The sequence below is a fragment of the Scylla paramamosain genome, chromosome 28 (assembly GCF_035594125.1).
Source record: "Scylla paramamosain isolate STU-SP2022 chromosome 28, ASM3559412v1, whole genome shotgun sequence".
Lineage (NCBI taxonomy): Eukaryota > Metazoa > Arthropoda > Malacostraca > Decapoda > Portunidae > Scylla > Scylla paramamosain.
The window spans coordinates 247,501-260,000 of record NC_087178.1 but is presented as its reverse complement, the minus strand read 5'-3'; the positions used below and the strand labels follow the sequence as shown (position 1 = coordinate 260,000).

Below are 12,500 nucleotides of genomic sequence, written 5' to 3'. Positions count from 1 at the left end.
GTCCAAACAGCAACAGACCCTGAGGTCCTTACAAGGCTGTTTGGATAACTATTTTACTCTAACTATTAGTGGGAGAGAAGGATAGCACAGAAGAAGGTTCCTTCCACCACCTCCCCATCTCTCCAGCCGAAGCTGGCCGGAAAAAGGAAATGGTACCATGTTGTACAGGAAAACGACATGGAATTTGAGAGGAAAGTAAGAAAGAGATGATGTCTACTGCTTGTACGTTGTACTCAAGATGAGAACATACGAGTGAGTTATACAAGGTCAAGATTATTTTATCATATTTGAAAGAGAAAGATCTTCCTATGAAGCCTATTAATTTACTGGCAATTTTAATGACTTCGATGTAGTGTTTGCTTGATTTAGTGATGACACACAGGAGAAGGAGGAGGAGGAGGAGGAGGAGGAGGAGGAAGAGGAGGAGGGGAAGGAACTTCTCTCCAACATATTTAATCATTACAAAATTCAACTTTGTTTTTTCAAGGTACGAAAATATATGGAGATATATTGCATAGACTGACTGACTCTCTCTCTCTCTCTCTCTCTCTCTCTCTCTCTCTCTCTCTCTCTCTCTCTCTCTCTCTCTCTCTCTCTCTCTCTCTCTCTCTCTCCCTCTCTCTCTCTAAACACCTCCAATGTTGCCAGGGTCCAACTTCACCTCAGAATATTCATGAAGCATCACCATACTCGTCTATGTGTTCCCTGACCACCACCGCCACCACCACCAGGACCCTTGTCATGTCTGAGTGAGTGGCTGCAAGCGAGACGGGATTTGCGTGTCCTCTGCGTGGCGTGTGACAGGCGAGGGGCAGTCTTGTCTTTCCCCTAGTGCCGTCAGGTGTTCCCAAAGTGACAGGTAAGATCAAATTGTGTGTATCTGATCTCTCTCTGTCTCTGTCTTCCTGTCTCTACCTGTTCTTGTATCTGTGTGTATCTGTCTATTTCAAAGTGCGTGTGTGCGTCTGTCTGTATGCTTGTTTCTGTGTGTGTATGTCTCTCTCTCTCTCTCTCTCTCTCTCTCTCTCTCTCTCTCTCTCTCTCTCTTTCCCTTCCTGAGTCTCTTTTCTCTCTATTCTCCCTTTCCTCCCCTCACAAGTTCCATTCCTTGTCCTCTCACCTCTCACACGTCTCCCTCTCCCTCTCCCTCTCTCCCTTTACCCCGTTGTGTTCTCTCACAAGCTCTTTCTCTTATCCTCTGCTCTAACTCCTCTCTTTCAAGCCTGCACTCCTGTATTCTCTCTCTCTCTCTCTCTCTCTCTCTCTCTCTCTCTCTCTCTCTCTCTCTCTCTCTCTCTCTCTCTCTCTCTCTCTCTCTCTCTCTCCCTTGCACCTGTGAAGACCGATTATGAGGGATGATGACCAAGGCTTTGTTTGCCCAGATGTTACGTGTCCTCCCACTCCCTCTCCCTCCCTCTCCCTACCTCTCATCACTCTCCCTCCCTCTCCCTCCTTCTTCTTCTTTCATGCATAGGCTCTAACCGTTTCCTCATTCTTCTTCATCTTTTTTTCTTTCTTCTCGTTTTTTTTATTGTTTATTTTTTTAATTCTTCTTTATTCTTTTTTCTTTCTTATTCGCACCAGTGTTTATCTTTTTACTGTAAACTTTTTTTTTATCATCTATCCTCTCCATTTCCTCATTCTTCTTCATCCTTTTCTTTCTTATCCCCGACATTATTTACATTTATTTTTTTTACTGTACCTTTTTTTTATTATTATTATTATTATCTATTCTTTCCATTTCCTCACTCTTCCTCATCCTTTTATTTATTCCCATCTGTGTTTATTCATCTTTCACAATACCCATTTACAATATTCATTCTCTCTGTACACTCTTTCGTTCGATGACTCAAGTATGGCAATACTCAAACCTCAAAATACTCCAAAAAAAAAAAAAACACTCTTATTATTTAATTTTAGTCTGTCACATATCGAGCACCGTCAGTAGACTTTAAGTGGGAGTTACTGGGAGTTCTCAAGGGTGTTTTCAAGGGTGTTTTCATGACTAGTGATAATACAGCAGAATATCTATATTATCATCAGGAAAAGAAAAGAAAAAAATACGCTTATGAGAACCAAGTTAGTTATCTTTATGGCATAGCCGAGTGAAGGTCAATGGGGTGGTTTTTAAGGAAGTTTTGGATGGTGTTTTCAAGGGTTTTTATGGTTGTAGTGACAGTTTAATGTGTGTTCTGCATCATCAGCGAGTAAAAAGCACTCATGGGAACCCAAATTAATCATTCATGTGGCTTTTGAAAGTGAAAGTTACTGGGAGAAGGTTTTCAAGGAAGCTTTCATGAATCCAGTGACAGTTTAACAAGTATTTTCTATCATCAACTGGAAAAAAAAAAAAAAACACTCACGAGAATCCAGCTAATCATCATTGTGGTTTTTGGAAATAGTCTTCATGAAAACCCAAAGCCTTTATAAATAGAAGGCTAAAAACTTAATATCCAGCTCCCTTCAGCGGCTTCATCTCTGGCGCGGGGGGTGTATCGTCAGTGTTTGCCTGCGTCTCCCTTTGAAAGTAAGTAATTTTGCATCTTATAATCTCTCTCTCTCTCTCTCTCTCTCTCTCTCTCTCTCTCTCTCTCTCTCTCTCTCTCTCTCTCTCTCTCTCTCCCTCTTCATACATCATTTCTCTGGGCGCACACGCTCCCTCCACCAGCAGGGCGCGCGTGATCTGAGTCGTAGCGCCTCAGCACACTCAACCATCACTCAATCAACATTCCAGCGTCCACACTGTCTTTCATTTCACCACTCATTCTTCCTCACGTCGTAGCTTAGGATAAACCTGTGTGGGAAAACTGTCCCTAAAGACTCAAGAAACTACGTTAAAAAGGTGGGTGATTGAAAACACTATTATGAAACGGAGTAATTGAACGAAACATTAGAAAGAGTGAGGAATAAGTAGGTAGTTGATAACCACGAGCAGCACTGTTTCGCTGACGTTAGCGTAACGTAATAAAAGCAGTAGCCGTGTTTATCGCTCGAGTGTTCCACTCGTACCACTCTCGCATGACGAAATTAGTCTTTATAAACTCCCTACTTAAGTGCTTCTTTATCTTCTCTCCACCGCCCACGGCACTTCATAACATATTCGCTGACACACACGTCCCAGCCTGCAACCAGGCACTTAGTTGCAAACCTAAAAACTCAGTTTTTTATGGAGTAATCTACAGCAAGAGGATTGCGGTCCCTGCCTACAAGAATCACCTACATCTGAATCTCATGCGCTTTACATTTCTGCCCGGAATCATGCCAAGGTTTGTTCTCCAACTAGACAAAAATTCCTTTATTAATACAAAGTGTCAAAATCTTTCAAGATCTAACTCCCCTCGAGATTTGTGGCACCTAGCCACAAACACCAATAATTTTGCCTCTTTATCTTTTCGTCCTTTATTTCAACCTGATGGCACCACTGCCATCTCATCTATTTTTAAAGCTGAACTCTTCGCTCAAATCTTTATCAAAAACTCTGCCTTAGATGATTCAGGGCTTGTTTTCCCCTTCTCCTCCATCCTCCGACTACTTCATGTTACCCATTAAGATCCTTCACAATTGTCGTGGACCTACATGTTACAAGGAATTGGTATGTAAAGGCTACTGGAAAACTCACAAGTATTTTCACATTTTAATTAATAACTACTAATTATTTACATTTCTTGCAAGTCAAAATTTCTCAATCGCATTCATTCTGAAGTCATTCAAAGTTATTAGCTGTCACTTTATATTTCTTCAACATATTCATTAATGAACGCAATCATCGTGCAAAACACAGACAATATCAAATGTATAAACACAAGAAATATTCAATTGGTGCAATTAATGTTAAAAAAAAAAGAAAAGCACACATGAGCATCCTCCAACAAGCATCCTCCAGACTCCATAAAACTCCTAGTGCTCTGTCCACGGGTAATTCGTCCAGATCAATGTCTTTGATTCAGATGCTTCTTTCCCGCTGAGGTATTGTAGCCGTGATCTTCTTTGAATTAGACATCCACTTGGTGAGGTGAAAACTCCCTCGCTCCAAGCAATCCTGTAACTCATGGGCACACCGAATCGCCTCATCCGCTGAGTCAGTGGAGAGTAAAAGATCAACAACATAAAAGCTTCTCTTGGCTTCACTAGCCGTCACTCCTCCCTCCTTCAGGGTCTGGCGTAGAGCAAAGGTAGCACTTGCAGGACTCCAAACTTCTCCAAAAGATGCCTTGTCATGCGATATGTGCAAGGTTGCTTCATGAAGTCACCTTGTTGCCACCAGAAGAATTGCAAGACATTACGATCTCTGAGATCCACCAGAACTTGATGGAACATGGCCTCTATGTCCGCAGACAAAGCCACTCTTCCTTCTCTAAAGCTGATCAAGATGCCTAGTAAGTTCTTGATCATGTCAGGTCCTTGCATGACTGGCTTTTCCAGCGCGGCTCCCTCGAATAGGGCAGCACAGTAAAAAACGATGCGTGTTCTTTTCTGGTTTGTTGGGGTTGAACACCAGGTGATGAGGAAGATACCACGTCTTACCAAGTGAGCACCCCTCCAGGCTAACTTTCTCAGTATACCCTATGGACATTAGTTCTTCCATTTCCTTTAGATAACGGTCCCTGAGGGCTTCGTCACGACTCAGCCGTGTTCTTAGCCCCATGAGACATCTGAGAATCATTTGCATGTTGTCAGGCATCGACGGTACATCGTCCTGAAAGGGTATTGGTAGTTGATAATGGTTCTCAAACTTAACCTGTTCTGCTTCCCATTGAGGCAAACTCGTTGGTCTTCTATTGAAATCCCCATTCTTTCCGGGTCGTCACGGTCCTCTATTTCCCAGAATCGTCTCATCATCTCTGACAACAGATCTTGGAGACCAACTGTCGCCGCCTCTTCCACAAAGGTACTGAAACTCGTAGCTCTTTATTTCGTCAGCTCCAAGTGGCCATTTATTTCTCACCCTAACTTTGTCCGATTGCAAATGGGTCTCCATCTCGGCCTCTCCGGATTTCCAATGGTGTCAGCGCCGTAGGGGTGTCTTGTCCGACCAATAGCTCTACTGTCAGCTGTTTCTTATGTTTCCCGTGTCACTATAAAGGCATCAAGTTCCTTAAATGAGGCCAGTGTGCAGCCAACTCCAGTGTCTGTCATACCATTAGGAAAGGACTCTATGACACTGACCCTTTGAGTCTCAGAGGAGCCGCTCTCCTAGTGTGAAGTCCTGCGACCATGAGTGTAACACAGGTGGATTCCCGGTGTTCTGTCTGCACAAGGGTAGAGATTACTGTCATTTCTTTAGTCTCCTGTAACCCCAGTTGGTGTATCATCTTCTTTGAGCAGAAGGTGCGAGTACTGCTGGAGTCTAGCAGCGCGTAAACAGTCACTTTCCATTTGGTATCTTTGTCCAATGTGAGAACCACCAGCCTGATAGGCAAAGCCACCTTCGTTCTTTCTTCTGTTATATGTGCGATCCAGCTCCCTCCCTTGCCCTAATCATTCGTTGTGGTTGGCATCTCTCAGATTCAGGTTCGTACTTTCTGCATGGCGCGGTTCCCCCTGGGCTGGTCCATGGAGCCACCGGGAGTGTCTTCCATTGCAATCTTTTATATCACAAGACCGAGCCTTGTAGTCCTTTGCCATATAAGAATCCCTGAGACAAACGAAACATCTTCCTTGGGCCTTTACAACTCGCTTGCAATGCTCTACAGGCAGGACCTGGAACACTGAACAGGCAGGGAGACCATGACTGTCACCACAGAGGTGGCACCCATCACCTTTCACTTTACTCCCCCTGTAACCTGCGCGAGACTCAGCGTGCGTGGTCAGGGACGTCTCTCGCACCTGCTGTCTAACGCGGTTTTTTGGTTTACGTTTCATATTGGCTCCAGCAGCACTCTTGCCTGGATGTCGTCCTTTGCTGGGTCTCCTGTTCCACTCCACATAGCGCTTTCATTGTTATACGATGCTGTTCCTTTAACCTTAGTGCGTTTTCCACTCTCTTTGTTTCGTTTTTCATGAACTGGAGCAAGTCCTTTATGTGCTGGCTGTGTCTGCTCCTTTTCCCAGTACCAGTCCATGCAGTCCATCGAGCCTGCATGGGTTCAATGAATCTCAGCAGAATATCTCTCATTGTTGGAGTGTTTTCAACCTCATGTAGTTTGACCAGATTCTTAGCGAAGGAGATGTAAAAAGTCAATCGGCCACATAAGGTGGAGAGGGTTTGAAAGTCTTGTACCTCCCTGGAACAGCTGGTGAACATCCGGTTGAGCTTGTATGTGTCTGAGGCCGATGAGTAAAGATAGAATTCCTGGAACTGCCTCTTAAAGGTCCAGTAACTCTTGACCCTCCCTGCCAGGAGCTTGGGGAGTTCAGCATGTATCAGCCTTACCGTCTCAAGCAGGACATCACAAGAGCCATGCCCCTTCTGGGCGTGTTTCCTGACCTGTTGGTTTGCTGCGGTGCGCTCGTCCTTAGGCGTCTAGCACGCTTTCCATCCTTGTCCGGTGACTGAGCCTCATCACTTGAGAACCCAGCTCTGTGTCTGTCCTCGTTCGATGAAGCCCATTCCGTGTTTCTGTCCTTGCTGATCAGGGTGGTGGTGGTCCTAGCCCGTGGTTTCTTCTTGTGTGCTGTGGTTCCGTCCACGCTAGATGTGGTATATTCGCTCTTTGTGTCGTCACTAGATGAGGAGTGTTTGGTGTTTCTGTTCTCCACAGCAGGTCTGGGGCCCCCTTCGCTCGAAGAGGGTTGCACCCCAGGATTCCCACTACTCCTGCTTCCCTGACGTGTCCAACCTCTTTTAACGGACAAAGCTTCATACTTGGCATTAAGAGCACTACACCATATGGCTCTCACCTTAACCTTCAGCATGTAGCTGTCATCACTCGGCATCACCTCTGGCGAGTCTGCTTTGTATCAATAACTGTTCCATAGCAGCGCTTGACCCACCAAATTGCGTTCCATTGCTCACGTGGAAGCTGTCTTGGGCCATCCTGCTCGGCCGGAGGGGTGTCTCTTCAGGATCTTCACCTTGTACAGGTTACCTTTCTGAAGCTATGTAGGGACCGTAAGGACACCTTTCTATAGCTGAAGCAGTTCTAAAGCCTTTCTAAAGCTCTTTCTCTTAACATAAGTCTCTTAACTTGATCAGCTAATTGACGATACAACGTGATCAGTATCTGAACTAGACAAAGACACGTGATAGGAGAGCGACTGCGTTAAATGAGTGGAAAAAATCCCGACATTCATGTTACAGTGCCAGCTCGCAAGCTCCGGGGGAAAACTCCGCAACGTAGTCACTCTCGCCTCTGCCGATGCACCATCATGTGCAGAATTGCCTGGTGATATCTTCAAGTACACAGCGGCCACTAAGAAGTGGTCAGAAAGGATTCGAACACGTCTCTAACTCCGCCTATATGTCTCGTTATGACAGGTTTCATTCTCATCTTTGGCCAAAAGCGTATTTCATATCCTCAGCTCCACGCCTGCTCCCAACAGTCCGTTATAGTTCTCTGCTTACTTCAACCATACTTAGTCAGACGCATGAACACATCCCATCCTTCAACTAATGTTTGTCCTTGTTTGATCAGGAATGATCCAGCAATCCACTCGTCAGTGACTGAAGGTCCTCTCTCCTACCTTCCGATCTTGATTTCCCTGGGTAAGAGTGCTGGTGTTTCTTTTCTCGCTGATCGAGGCCATTTCGGTGTTGCTGTCCTCGTTGATCGAGGTCTGTTCGTTGTTGCTGTCCTCGCTGATCGAGGCCTGTTTGGTGGGTCTGTTCTCGCTGGTCGAGGCACACTTGGTGTCTCTGTCCCTGCTGATCGAGACCCCATTCGTTGTTTCTGTCCTTGCTGATCGAAGCACGTTCGGTGTTTCTGTCCTCGCTGATCGAGGCCAGTTTGGGGCCTTGTGAGGCGACAGCTGGCGATTACAAATGGCTTCTTGCAGGGTCACTTATTTTCTTATGGTTTTGTAAAGTATCATTAACAATACTGTATCTCCATTCGTTCCTTAAACAAACCATTTCATCCACAGTGTATCATTTATTATATCCCTCAACTATGTTACCAGTCATTCTTCTTGATGTCTTTCCTTAAATAAATGAACTATTTCATTCACATTGCACCATTCACTCACCACCACCAACAATCTCACCATTCACTCACTCACTCGTCCACGCACGTAACAGCTCTTTATTTCCACCCCATCCACATTGCACCATCCACCCACTATCACTAACAACCTCACTATCCATTCACTAACCAACTCACTCGTCTACGTAACAACTCTATATATCCCTTTAAACAAAACCATCTCATTCAAATACAAACACACGCAGAAACTCACAACCTCACAGTCTCACAAGCTTGAGGTCCCGCGCGCGGTGACTTCCCAGGGCTTTCATTTACCCAACTCACTCCAGAGGGACGTAAAAGAGCGCAAGGCTTCAGTGGGCGAGCCTTGATTCGCCTCTTCTGCCTGAGACACCTCTCCCTTCCGCGCCTCTTTTCCCTTTACTGAGACTCAAATCCCACCACTCTGCAGGCTATTTTGAGAGTCTCCAGTCGTATTCTTCTCTCTCTCTCTCTCTCTCTCTCTCTCTCTCTCTCTCTCTCTCTCTCTCTCTCTCTCTCTCTCTCTCTCTCTCTCTCTCTCTCTTTCTGTTAGCCACCACAAGTCCTCAGCTCAATGATTCTTTCCCTTCTGCCCCGCGACACGGCACACAGGGAAGCCGAGACGGTGAGGGAGCGGAATGGTAATGAGAAGAGGAGGCTGAACAAAGTGGCGTGGTGGACAAAATGAGATTTAGAATGCTAGTGAAGGAAGTGAAAAGGAGGGAAAGACGATGCGGGTAAGTTGTTGTGGGATTTAGATGAAGGTAATGGAAAATGGTGTTAGGTTAATTGTTATGGTTTTTAGATGAAGATAAAAGAAAGTGGAGTTAATATTTATACTCATAATGATGATGATAATAACAAATTCTTCCTTATCTTCTTCCTTCTCTTCCCCTTCCTGCTGTTTTCCCTTCTCATTCATCTTCCTCCCGCTTTCCCTTCTCCCTTAGGAAAGCGACGCGCGTCCACTAAAGTAACGAGGAACCGACAGCAACACACGCTCGCTTCAAGCTACTCTGCTTTGGCGCACGGAGCAGCGTCACCAGCGGCATCAATTAGTGTCCGTGCAGTGTGAACCAGGGTACACGTGTAGGTAGAGACTCTTGCACGGAAGTTTGAGTTTCTGACCACGCCTGTGCCTCCTTCCTCTCCCTAACCACTGATATGTACCCCAAACCTCTTAATCACCTGCCGTACCCAGACTATTCTTTCTCGTCAAAGGGCAGGTCAGACGGCGGTGACCAAGCGGTACTACTGAAGCGATAAATAGAGAAGGATTAAGTTAGCTATATTGAGCTTGATCTTAGTCCTCGGATGTGTCAAAGTCCAAACCAAGAAGCTGCCGTTCTAAAGGCGTGGCTCAGGAGAAATCCCGAACCACTTCTAGCATCAAGAGAGAGAGAGAGAGAGAGAGAGAGAGAGAGAGAGAGAGAGAGAGATTCATTGGTCCATACATTACGGCATTGCACACTGAACCATATGCAGAAACACATCCGTGCTACACCCACACTACTTTCAAAAGACTATGCAGTTGAAGCTACATACGCACGGGTTTTAAAGGGTGTTTAAATGGTCCTAGTGACAGATCAACAAGATATTCACATTATCAACAGGTGAAACACTCTTGAGAACCCGGCTAATCATCTCTGTGGCCTTTGAAAACAGACGTGGTGAGACAGCAAAGCGTTTCTGAATACGGATTACTGACGTCGCTGATAACGCGGCTTTGTATGACACGCTCAGGCTAGATTGTGTCACGGCACGGGTCAGAGAGACAATGGTGACCTGGGAATTAGTCATGTTGTTGTTGTTGTTGGTGGTGGTGGTGGTGGCGGTGGTGGCAATGACGATAGTGACTTGAGAACTAGTTATTTTGTTGTTGGTGTTAGTGGTGTTATTGGCGGTGGTGATGGAGGGTGTGGTGTTTTTCCGCGTGTTTTCTTTCCTTCTGGACACACGAGCGAAAAACGACGCAAAGTTGCAAGACGTAGGTGAAAGTTTAATTCCTTCCTTGGTCGTTTCTTTACATCGTGTCCTGAGGAAAACACGACTCCCTCTCTCTCTCTCTCTCTCTCTCTCTCTCTCTCTCTCTCTCTCTCTCTCTCTCTCTCTCTCTCTCTCTGGGGGATACGCTATGCAAAATCATCGGTATAACTGAATAAAAAATAGATAAAAATGCTAATGAAGTTTCTCCAGACTAATATTAATTTTCCCTCTATGTAAATTTTCCCGTCGCTACGAGTTTTGTTTTGCCTTTAATAGTGAGAATATATTGAGGTGTGTGTGTGTGTGTGGTGTGTGTGTGTGTGTGTGTGTGTGTGTGTGTGTGTGTGTGTGTGTGTGTGTGTGTGTGTGTGTGTGTGTGTGTGTGTGTGTGTGTGTGTGTATATGTGTATAATAATAATAATAATAATAATAATAATAATAATAATAATAATAATAGTAATAATAATAATAATAATAATAATAATAATAATAATAATAATAATAATGATAATAAACTGAAAATGTACAGAGCGGGTGGGGAAATACTTAACATTAATCCTAAAGCTAAGTCTAATCTAGAAGGGAAATACTATTGATTGATGGCTCGCACCATGGTGGGAATCGCGCTGTGTGTGTGTGTGTGTGTGTGTGTGTGTGTGTGTGTGTGTGTGTGTGTGTGTGTGTGTGTGTGTGTACATATGCTGATGCTGGAGACGAAAAAATAGAAGACATATCCAAAATGAGAGAGAGAGAGAGAGAGAGAGAGAGAGAGAGAGAGAGAGAGAGAGAGAGAGAGAGAGAGAGAGAGAGAGAGAGAGAGAGAGAGAGAGAGACCTATTGGCCACGCAAATTTGTTCCATCTCATAAAATTTAAATGACGGAAGTTGCATCATCATCACCACCACCACCACCACCACCACCAACAACAACAACAAGAACAACAACAACAACATATGTATACGTGTCTATTTCACTTCCCATCCTAAGCAAACGAGATGAACAAGAACAAAGGTAAATAAAAATGGAAGGTAAAGAACAAGACATGGAAACGAATAAATTGAGATAGTCCACTAAACAAGGACAGACGCAGCTTCGTGATGAAAGAAGGCATGAAAGAAGGCCAAGAGAAATACACAAAATGAATAATTATATAATGTTTTATGAAATGTATGAAAACAACAACAAGAACAACAACAAAGATAATTACAACAACTCTAATTTTTACTCCGCATATAAAGTTCATAAGCACTTTAATGATATAATGAACCAAAGTTATAACACACACACACACATACACACACACACACACACACACACACACACACAGCTCACCGGTAAAATCGTGGCTTTTCATTGGCAGTCTAAAGTTCGCGTCCCGCTGATCAGGTTGTAGAGGCTTTCTTCAATGAATTAGCGAGATACTGTTCTTGATTGTGGTGTGTTTAAAGGTCTTAGTCTCTATACAATGCACTTAAAAGGGGGGGGGTTAGAATCTTTGTTTTCTCTATATTTCTGTAATCTATATGTTTCCCTTCCTATAATTAACTTTCCTATCAATATTATTCTTATACCTAACATTTCTACCAGCATTTCTTCCTAAAAGTAAACATTTCTTTCTGTAATATTCCCTCCTATAACTAATATTTCTCCCTATAACCAGCATTCCTTATAACAACATCCTTCTTATAACATTCTTTCCTATAACTAATACTTCCTGCCAGAACTAACATCCCTTCCTGTAAAATTTCTCCTATAACTAAAATTCCTTTCTAACCTAACAATTTCTCTTGTAACCAACATCCCTACCAACATTTATTCTTATAACTGACATCCCTACCAACGCTCCCTCCTATAACTAACATTGTTTTCCAGAACTAACATCGCTACCAACATTTCTTGCTATAACCATCATTTCTTCAGCCCAACATTTCTTCCTCTGACTAACCTAACGTAACAGACACTTTGAAGCCAGACAGTACAGCAGCAGTCAGTCACAAGGGACAACACGTGATCTTAAGTAATTATAACCGATCTTTAGACACGGAAATTCATAAATGTGATAAGGTTAAAGTGCATGTGTGTGTGCGTATGTGTGGTGCGTATGTGTGTGCGTGTGTGATGTGTGTGGGAGGGCGTTACTTTCTCTCTCTCTCTCTCTCTCTCTCTCTCTCTCTCTCTCTCTCTCTCTCTCTCTCTCTCTCTCTCTCTCTCTCTCTCTCTCATCGCCACGTTTGCCCTACGGTCGTAAAACACACAGGCATCCAACAAGTGACAGCCGCTGCGGAAAAGTATCGGGAAAAAAAAGAAAATGAAAGAAAAGAAAGAAACGTAAACAATCACAGAGTTGAGGTCAAAGGTGAGGCGAGGTCACGAAACACACGTGTAAGTAAGAATGCCAATAATGGGTCGCCA

General features: G+C 44.1%; 1 protein-coding gene across 2 annotated transcripts in view; it reads right to left on the bottom strand.

The window, feature by feature from the left end:
- Positions 1 to 12,500, bottom strand: part of LOC135114640 (FAD-dependent oxidoreductase domain-containing protein 2-like) — a 68,747-nt gene that overhangs the window by 48,293 nt on the left and 7,954 nt on the right. The gene's annotated exons all lie outside the window — the stretch shown is intronic.